The sequence below is a fragment of the Nicotiana tabacum genome, chromosome 22 (genome assembly GCF_000715075.1).
Source record: "Nicotiana tabacum cultivar K326 chromosome 22, ASM71507v2, whole genome shotgun sequence".
Taxonomy (NCBI): domain Eukaryota; kingdom Viridiplantae; phylum Streptophyta; class Magnoliopsida; order Solanales; family Solanaceae; genus Nicotiana; species Nicotiana tabacum.
In genome coordinates this window covers 205278550-205285099 of record NC_134101.1, presented here as the reverse complement: position 1 = coordinate 205285099, position 6550 = coordinate 205278550, and the positions used below count along the sequence as shown (strand labels likewise).

Sequence of the window (6550 nt, the reverse complement as noted above, 5' to 3'; positions counted from 1 at the left end):
CGGGGAATATACCCAAAGGACACCCTTGAATCCAAGGAAAGGAACGCCGAGACTTTGCCTCGGCCTCATATTAACGCGTTGGTAACCCCTCCCTCATTTGACCTATTTCAAATAAAACATGTGTTCATGAGTATAGGTGGTTCGACCAATTATACCGATGATGTCAGGCCAAAGCCAATGGGGCAGTTCGGACTAATGAACCAAATCACTCCCACACCTCGAATCTTTGATGGACTCCAGAGGCCGATCACCACAACAATCAGGAAGGTCGCTCCCTCTATACAGCCTGCCTGAGCTCGAGCTGGAACATCTAACCCGCGAAACACAGACATTTCATTCAAATGACAACAGGCACACCGCCCGGAGGCGACTTTGACCCCACTCCGCCAAAGGGATGAAACTCCCCGACAGAGGTGGGACTAAAGTATTCGACAAGGAGCTACACGCGACGAGAGGAAATCCCTCATCATTTGACCCATCGCCGGCATCAATGCCTCCGTCCTCGAAGGGATCAAAGGGTAAGCAGAACCACATCTTTGGCTAAGCCTGGTTGAACATAGCAGAAGGCTGTATTAGGGCTCGCACCTCGAAATGGCAGGAACATAGCAGACCTCGAAACGTCGCCTACACATCAAAGGGTTTAGGGAAGAACTACTCCGCTCCCTTGTTGTTTCTTTTCTTTTGCTAACCTATATGCAGGCAGTCCGCCGAGGCATTCATAAGTTCTAACTCCACTCGGAGATCCAAGGCCTCTGCGAGGCCCGCCGTTCTCTATTCCCTCGACCGGACTTCCAACCTAAAGAGGGTCTCTCCAGCAAGATTATTAGCAGAGCAGCATGCTCCCCAGAAGAGGATCCGACGAAATCGCGGGCCTTTCCTCAACAATTAGACGACGTGTGATGACCTTCTCTTAAGGAAACCATCCCCTCGGAAGGGCCAATAAATGGAAGGCTAAGTTTCAAAATGGAATCATGTAAACCGATCAGATGATCAAAGGAGCCATACCCATGCAGGCCAAGCTCACAGCAATGAGACAACATGTATTTACAGCGTATATTTACGCCAAGCAATAAAGAATACCTTTTCGACATTTCTACTTCAGAAAGGGCGATTTCAACATACTCGCAGCAAATGCTTCTCCATCGAATGCATCCCGATATACTCGGGGACTTAGCATCAGCAATTTAACACCTGCGTAACCCTAGGGTTGGAACTCCGGGCTCATCAAGCCCCTATAAGGAAACTCCGAGCTCACGAGAAGCGATCTTCAAGCTTAAACAAACTCGATGACTCAGAGACTACTGTTAATCTCCATACGCTAGAAAAACCCAAAACTGTAAGACCCCTAGCTGACAGCCTCGGCGTAACCAGATCTACTCTACATTACACAAATTGTAAGATCTCAACAGGCATGACAAACTGGAAGACCTCAATAGGCATGATAAACTGTAAGACCTCAACAGGCATGGCGAACTGTAAGACCTCAATAGACATGAAAATCCCGAAGTTTAGGCTATATGTCGCATTTGTAAGAATCCCTAAAGGGCATACCCTCGATGTAGACGCCTAAACTATCACTTGGAATCAAAAATGGCTACGGCCAAATGCATATGACTACGGCCAAAACGACTGATACAGCTAAAATAGCGCGACTCGAGAACGCCCGACTGTCGCTAAAAATCACAGGCCATTACTCTGAATATATTTTGGAAAGAACCGGTTAAAACAGGCTTCCCTCAATAGGCAAAAACGAGATCCGACCATGTCGGCTCCAAACCGCAAGAGCGTCGATCTACTCAACCTATGAGCTATGAACCTTACGGGGTGCTCGAAACATCACCGACAATGACTTGAAATTGAGGTTCCTCTGGAACTGACGACGGGTCAAGCAAAAATACTCTAAAAGATATTAACGAGCGAAAACAAAGCCTACAAAAAGCCCACGGGAAAAAATAGCGTAAGAGTCATTATCGCCAGCTAAGCAAGCCTACGGGCCTCATATTGAAAGGTCTCTACGACCAAACAGCGTAAGAGCCATTGACGGCAGCTAAAAAAATTTTGACAACTTGAGGATTAAAATGAGCTCTAATCGTAACCCGATTCGTAGACAGGATCCAAAATAGTTAACTATGCAAGCCTCCAGGCCACATACTGAAAGATCTCAATGACCAAATGGCATAAAGTGCCACTGTCGCCGGCTAGGAAATTGAGGAAATTTAAGGGTCGATTACAGCTCGAATCGCAATGAGACTATTGACTAGACCCGAAAACAGCAATATGCCTAAGGGCACGGCATAAGAACCACTGTCACCGGCCATCACATCGAGGAAATTTGCGGGTCGATTATAGCTCGAATCGCAATGTGACTCGGAGACCCATCCTAGTACTATTCTCGCCCAAGCACGCTTAACTTCGGAGTTCTAATGGGATCCGGTGCGTAAGTGCTGGTATGATCGCATCGACATTCCTTGCACTCTAAATTTTCTTATTACTCTTCCTCCTTCCGCTCTAGGTGCAAAAGTGTGAAGCCTTAAAACGACATAACTTTACGCTCATTTATCCGTTTTACGCAATTCCTCTTTTGATTTTATGTATTTTTACGGATGCCGCCTTCGAGGCCAAGGCGTAGTTAATTACTAACCTAGGGGCTCCTAATCCATTGTAATACCTTATTTAAAGGTTTATAGTTAATTACTAACCTAGGGGCTCCTCTTTCCTTTTCTGCGTTGTTGTTAACGCAGAAAGCTGCACAGCTCCAAGGGGATTTGGAAGGCCTAATTATCTTCTTCTGGAGAAGATCACTTATTTCCTTTTTACAGACTTCCATTAAGTCATGACTCATTTGAATAGGTCTTGCCTTAGTAGGTATATTTTGTTCATTAAATTCCTTTATATAAGGTAGGTAGACTAGGTGCCGTTTTCGTTCCCAAAAGGCTGTAGGTAAAACGATTTGATAATAAAAATAAAGAAAATGTTTAAAAATTACGATTATGTACCACGACCTTACGGGCTTAGCACCGATGCACTTTACATGTCACTACGCCTTGGCCTCGAAGGCGGCATCCGTAAAAATACATAAAATCAAAAGAGGAATCGCGTAAAATGGATAAATGAGCGTAAAGTTATGTCGTTTTAAGGCTTCACACTTTTGCACCTAGAGCGGAAGGAGGAAGAGTAATAAGAAAATTTAGAGTGCAAGGAATGTCGGATGCGATCATACCAGCACTAACGCACTGGATTTTCAGAAATAAATGGATTAAAGGTCTATTACAGTCTTCTCTGACCATCACCTTTTCTATAAACATATCTTTATACCACCTAAAATCTATTAATTTTGGGCAGCTAAGATTATTAAGAAGTTCGAGACTTCTATCTTGGAATAGTTTTGGTTCTCCAATAAAATGTTTGGCTATACAGTAGATTAAGGTTGTTGTAGCATCTTCTTTAGCTACTTGTTCGATTGTCTGAGCATTATTTTCAGTTTTTACTATAGTTGTTATGGTTGTAGCATTAAGAATGTGATTCCTGTTGTCTTCGGAGAGGTAATTATCCCACCAATTTTTTAATGTACCGGTAAAACCTGATATTACTAAGGTTGCAGCATGTTTATCTGACGCATTTTTTATTTTATAGGTTGTTACCGAAATTCCTATTTCGTAGAGTTTTTTGTAGATTTGGCCTTCTGCTAGGCCATCAATATTCCATTCAGAAATTCCAGTTCCGTCATGACTGGAGTAGGATAGATAGACGTCTTCTTCAAATTGAACATCTGGGAATGTTGGTCTTCCATAATAATTTTTCTTATTAGGATGCCGAGGATTTCCCATTATTCTACTTACTTCAGGAGTATTAGCAGAGATAGTTTTTAATGTTACTAGAGGTTTTATCTTATTAATAGAGTCTGAACATTCGTTAGAAGCTTTCTCTATTATTATTAATTTTGCTTCTCTGTCCGGGATGGTTTCATCCTTTAGTATTGTTTCATATGTTTTATTTAATGAAGTTAACTGTTTTTGTAATTTATGAAGTTCTATAGTCTTGTCTATACTATTACTAGTTTGTTCTGTATGGATTTTTGATACACTTAGTTTGGTTTTAAGTTGTTCTTCTATTTTTTCTAGAAGCTCATTTGTAAAATCAAATTTATCTTTTAATTGCGGGAACTTTTCTTTTGAAAATTCAGGGATTTTGATAGTAGGATGTGTTTCTATGGTAGGTGCTACTGTTGATTTTGTTGGGATCCCTAATTTGTTAGTGTCCTTTAATTGATTGGCTACAACATGTAAAAGATTGTTTGTGTAGTTATTTTGAACAATTATTTTGTTTAAATCTTTATTTATTGGTTCTTTATCGAGGTGAATGTTTTCTCTTTTGAAGGGGGAAGCTGTTATGACCTCACTTTGAACTGGTATTATTATTTCATCCAAAGGCGGAATAGTGGTTTCTATTGTACCTTTATTTTTAGTATACCATTTGTTAATAATCATTTGTAAAGATTCCTTTTGATTTGGAATCTGCCCCGTTAATTAGAACCATCTAAAGAATTCTATATCACATCTAAGTCTTTTTAGATCTTTAATCCATTTATTTCTGAAAGACTTTCTTTGATCTAAAGAATAGGCATTTACATACCATTTTCTTTTAATGTTGTTATCAGGGTGTTCCCACTGAGCATTTAGACTTTTCCAATCTATTTCGAAGTTACTTTCTTCTTTAAGAGTTCCAAGTCTATCTATTGTTTCTACGGATGAACTTTTATGAATAGAAGGACCCTTTTGATAGATTACTTTAGGAACAGTTTATTAAAATCTACTCCTTTTATTTTCCTATCAAGTTCTTCAATTAGTTCTTCATCGCTTCCCACCTTGATAACAACATTAAAAGAAAATGGTATGTAAATGCATATTCTTTAGATCAAAGAAAGTCTTTCAGAAATAAATGGATTAAAGATCTAAAAAGACTTAGATGTGATATAGAATTCTTTAGATGGTTCGAATTAACGGGGCAGATTCCAAATCAAAAGGAATCTTTACAAATGATTATTAACAAATGGTATACTAAAAATAAAGGTACAATAGAAACCACTATTCCGCCTTTGTATGAAATAATAATACCAGTTCAAAGTGAGGTCATAACAGCTTCCCTCTTCAAAAGAGAAAGCATTCACCTCGATAAAGAACCAATAAATAAAGATTTAAACAAAATAATTGTTCAAAATAACTACACAAACAATCTTTTACATGTTGTAGCCAATCAATTAAAGGACACTAACAGATTAGGGATCCCAACAAAATCAACAGTAGCACCTACCATAGAAACACATCCTACTATCAAAATCCCTAAATTTTCAAAAGAAAAGTTCCCGCAATTAAAAGATAAATTTGATTTTACAAATGAGCTTCTAGAAAAAATAGAAGAACAACTTAAAACCAAACTAAGTGTATCAAAAATCCATACATAACAAACTAGTAATAGTATAGACAAGACTATAGGACTTCATAAATTACAAAAACAGTTAACTTCATTAAATAAAACATATGAAACAATACTAAAGGATGAAACCATCCCGGACAGAGAAGCAAAATTAATAATAATAGAGAAAGCTTCTAACGAATGCTCAGACTCTACTAATAAGATAAAACCTCTAGTAACATTAAAAACTATCTCTGCTAATACTTCTGAAGTAAGTAGAATAATGGGAAATCCTCGGCATCCTAATAAGAAAAATTATTATGGAAAACCAACATTCCCAGATGTTCAATTTGAAGAAGACGTCTATCTATCCTACTCCAGTCATGACGGAACTGGAATTTATGAATGGAATATTGATGGCCTATCAGAAGGCCAAATCTACTAAAAACTCCACGAAATAGGAATTGCGGTAACAGCCTATAAAATGAAAAATGCGTCAGATAAACACGTTGCAACCTTAGTAATATTAGGTTTTACCGGTACATTAAAAATTTGGTGGGATAATTACCTCTTCGAAGATAACAGGAATCACATTCTTAATGCTACGACCATAAAAACTGTAGTAAAAACTGAAAATAATGCTCAGACAACCGAACAAGTAGCTAAAGAAGATGACACAACAACCTTAATCTACTGTATAGCCAAACATTTTATTGGTGAACCAAAACTATTCCAAGATAGAAGTCTCAAACTTCTTAATAATCTTAGCTGGCCAAAATTAACAGATTTTAGGAGGTATAAAGATATGTTTATAGAAAAGGTGATGATCAGAGAAAACTGTAATAGACCTTTCTGGAAAGAAAGATTCATTAGTGGATTACCCAGGTTATTTGCCGAAAAGGTAAGAAATAAAATTAAAGATAGATTTAATGGTTCAATTCCATATGATAATCTAACGTATGGAGATTTAATAAGCTTCATTAATGTTACAGGTTTAGACCTATGTACAGACCTTAAACTAAAAAGTCTTATTAAAAAGGACAGGCTACAATCCAAAGCTGAACTTGGTAGTTTCTACCAAGACTTCGGTTACAAAACAATTGCAGCTCCTTCAAAAAGAGCATCAAAGAAAAACAAA

General features: G+C 38.2%; 1 pseudogene; it reads right to left on the bottom strand.

Annotated features, from left to right (window-relative positions):
* Positions 1-2357: 2357 nt before the first annotated feature.
* On the bottom strand, positions 2358-2461 carry LOC142176923 (5S ribosomal RNA; annotated as a pseudogene).
* Between the last annotated feature and the right edge of the window lie 4089 nt (positions 2462-6550).